Raw genomic sequence first — 4,236 nt, 5'->3', positions numbered from 1 at the left:
TGGAAGAAAGCCAGAGATGAGAAAAAAATGACTGAATTTAACATTACCAATAAAATGCATGTGAACAAATGCTTTTTCTGGTCTCAGTTTTGGGTTTTTTTTATAGAAGGGAAGAGAAATCTTCATGGGAACTTTCCCCTAAATTATTAGCATGCTTTAGAAACTCTGCTCTGCACAAAGTCTCTGTAGAACTGGACAATTCCTTAGAGAAAGTGAAACTGTACAGAAAGTCTTTGATGGAAGAGGGGAAGGAAAGAATGAAAAGGCAGGGGGGAAAAAATCAGTATGACTCCATCATGCAAGAGCATGTTCAGTGACATACATAAATGTTCCCACCTTGACCCCAATTGTTAGCATTTCACTCAACCATTTGCCTTTAAGGCCATCAGTGAGTTTGCATTAGTGAGAACAGAAGCACTGAATGGAAAATACAAACTCCTGTCTTCGAAGTTTGCAGTAAAAAGCAGGTGCTGCACTCTGAAAGAGGACAAAGCATTTTCCCAAGACATTCCCATGATCTGGGGAGAAAAGAGTGTTTCTGTTTTGGTTTCAAAAATTAAAAGCAGCAACCCCAGCAAGCCTTCTTAAAATTTGCTTCCTTCAGAAGAAAACCCAACAGCAACATCCTTTCAGTGCTCACTTATTCTCAGGAAGTGATTCTGCTCTTGAATATACCTTTTAAAAGGTGCAACACTTTTTCCTATCAGCAGCGCATGCTGAACCCAGTGAACCCTTCAGTCATAATGAAGGACAACTTTCTCTGAAAGGTTAACTTGTGTGAGGAATGTGCAGGAGGGTCAAAACCTGAAATTCAAGCTGGGCTTTTTCTGCCTCATACAACAGTAAAATGTTTCTGCAGTGACAGAACACAGTTGGTAAATTCTGTTGATGTCTGTCAGGACAGAATACAGTTATTTTCCTATCCTACACACTCAGTAAGGATTGAGCCTCCTGAAAAAAACATCAGATTGGTCAAATGTTCTTAAGATAACAAAATAAGCATAATCAGCCTAGAGTGTTTTCCTTGGTTATACTTTGTTTTATGATCCATTAGGCTACTCTCAAGTTCCCTATTCCAACCATGAGATCTAGAAAAATAGAAATGAAAACTGAGATCATGACACACTCTTTTGGTTCCAATAGGTGGGGCTTTAAGAAAGACTGCCCCCACCAAAGTCATGTTGGCCCTGTGTAGATTTCAGGAGCCCACCCAGGCAGAGAAGCTTGCAAGACCTAAGATTACAATATACTCCTCAGTTACAGAACAATGCTGACAATCACACTGAGTCAGTAAAAATAAGAAGAAATAGTTCTGAAGATACATAGGGGATATGTATGGGGAGGCTAACTAAATAAAAGAAGCAATTTCATTCACCAGTCTTTTGAGCAGTATAGCAGGCTAATATAAGAGTTACAGGATGGTGTGATATTTCCCTCCCCAGATGTCACTGGGAGACTACTGCACATGCTTTTAGATAAATCTCTTGAATAAACGTACCACTATGTACATTAATGAGCAAAAAATTCTGGCAGAATGTCAGTCCCTGGGGCTCCAGTTCCCAGGTAAGGGGCTCGTCTCTGTGCTGTTGTAGAAGCTCTCTTAGCAGAATGCAGAGAGATCGGTGGTATAACTTGCCCTCAGTTCACAATTTTCCATTTCAGACTTGCTGTCTCTGTCTTGGTTTCGGTCTATTTACTCGGAGCCATTTCTTAACAATGTCTAATTTCCTCAAGGAATCCCTCTGAGTCCCCTCTCTTAGAAATGCTGCCATATCTTTTTTTTAATCATTGAAAGGCACAAATATCCTTCCTGAGCTCTTTTGCCATCCAGCCTGATTATATACATAGATCTGAGTTTCCATACATTTTCTGCACAGTAGGAGTTCCCAAAATGCAGCCTCTGGGGATATAAAGTGTGGCCCCAACTGCAACTCACCAGGATGAAAACAAAGCCGAGCAGGTACTGTTTTTATTGTTAATGAGCCTAACCAGCAGGCAGTTATTACTTAGTCTGGAAGACATAAGCTGTTGGAATCGTAGTGCATTCATTTTTCATTTATAGCAATGCACATTCAAATCAGAAGTAGCCCTCTGGCATCTGGCATTTTGCCATTGCCTGACCATCAGTGTCACAAAATTCGAACATCTTGAACATACAGAATGGCTTTTGTTGCTTTTTCATAGCATTCCCTTCTCCTCCCACACCCCACTCCCTTGACTATCAAAAGTGAACAGCTAGGCTTAATTAACTTTGGGTTCAGCCCCTTACTGAAAAAGAAAGAAACCAGTCCTGTTTCTTTCTCACTTGATGGTGACATACAAGTTGGACATGTGCTGGTCTCCTTGTAACGGAGCAAAAGCTCAACCCTTCTTCACACAAATAAAAGAGTAGACATGAGCTCTGGAACAAGAACCATAAAGAGACAAGTTTCTGGAGAGGATGCATGTCACTAGTTTGTTGATCTATTACTGGCATTTGCAAATACCCCATTCACAGTCACAGTGACTCTGAAGTATTTAACCAGCGAGGCTCACAGAACCCAGTCAGGAGATTGCTGTATGAAGATCCCACAGTTGTTTGCCTCACCTGACTAGTAATCAGTTTCCAATCTAACCCCTCCCCTGAGTTTAAGTTACAAACTTCAGTATCTGTGTGGCAGATTTGACAGCAATTAACATTACTCAGCTGCCAGCTGGGTTTTCAAATCTCCCTTCCAAGTGATCTTGTTACGTAGGTTTTAAAGCAACATGACAGTGTTGTTCTGTGTTGAGGAGCTTGATCCTGCACCTCTGAAGTCAGAGAGAGTTTTGCTATTGATTTTAGGGGAAGCAGTCTACAACCTAGAAATAAAAACAATGGCAGAGTAAGGTAAAACAACAGTAAGCTGTTGTTTGGAGTTTGAGGCTTGGTTTTGTTTCCTTTTTTAATCTTCTCACTGACTGAGTTTCATAGAAGGCATTACCGAGAGTTTATGCTTATTTATTCTGTTTAGTTGTGCACATTACTCATATCCAGGCATGGGTATGAAATGCTGTAAAGCATTCCTTGACCCTAGTACAGCAATATTCAGGCTTTAAAAATCAAGGGAGTCTATTAAATCATTTAAAGCTGGCAAATAACAGGTTTTTTTTGAAAATAACTAGCAGTTGCTGGAGTCAGATTCCCATCAGTTTTAAACCTAGCCAACAACTTCCTAGCCCATCGGTCTCAATGGCTCTGCTCTCAGACTCAGGACCATTACGAGGGAAGTAGGATCAGGCTAAGAGTGGCCTCACAGGGCCCTAAAGCAAACACTGTTTGCATAGTGAGTCTCGCTGAATGTTAACAGATGTAAACATTTTTTCTCCTCGTTCCCACCTGAAATAGCATAGAGCAATTCACTTTTCCACAAAGATTAGTGATGGAAAAACAGTTTGTATGTGAAGACTGCTCCCCTTCCTAACCAGTCCCATCTCTGGCCTGCGCACTTCTGTCTCGCTGGAAAGCAGCATGGTTGGCGGGGCCAAAGCCTCTCCTTAGCCTCCAGGGAGCTGCATCTTCTTTCCAGGCCTGTGGCCAGAAAGGTTGGGAGCTCACTGCTAGCAAGGTGAGGCAAACTACTGTGGGCTCCTCCTGTGACCTTCTCCGGGCTGGGTTCAGTGAGCCTCGCCAGTTAAATACTTCAGTCACTGCGATTTTGGATGGGGTACCTACAGTTGCCACTCACGGACGAACATACTAGTAACATGCCTAATACCTAACACACTAATGCCCTTGTCTCCGAGACATCCAGACACCTGCTGTGCTGTCCTTCGCCCACACGGTATATACAAATCGAGCTGTCTCTCCTGTCTGTTTGCACTGCAGTCCGGCCCTCCCGGAGGAGACTTCTAACCACAGTGCTGAGGATAATAATCCCAATTTCTGTCTGGGCCCCACCACCTCCCCGGGCAGCATAGCACCCTGGGCAGCTCCTGCGCCGGGCACAGTTCCCTCGTGCTCCCCTCAGACCTCGGGAGTGAACTTAATCTCCCTCTCTTCTCTTTCAGAGACGCATAACGTCCTTAAGTACTGCCCGCCCGTGTGCGCCTAGCTCTTGCCGTGCGTTGTAAAGCTCCCGTCACTAGCAAACAAGGGGGCGGAAGAGCAGGAGGTGGCTCAGCGATTCACGCTTTCCCTGAGGTCACGGAGCCCCCGCGCCCCGGGAGGCCGGGCCTGCGGCGGGCCCAGCCGCCGCCGCCGGCTCCCCCCGCCTC

Source organism: Apteryx rowi, unplaced genomic scaffold, assembly GCF_003343035.1.
Source record: "Apteryx rowi isolate R43461 unplaced genomic scaffold, aptRow1 scaffold_874, whole genome shotgun sequence".
Classification (NCBI taxonomy): domain Eukaryota; kingdom Metazoa; phylum Chordata; class Aves; order Apterygiformes; family Apterygidae; genus Apteryx; species Apteryx rowi.
Note: the sequence above shows the minus strand (reverse complement) of the source record.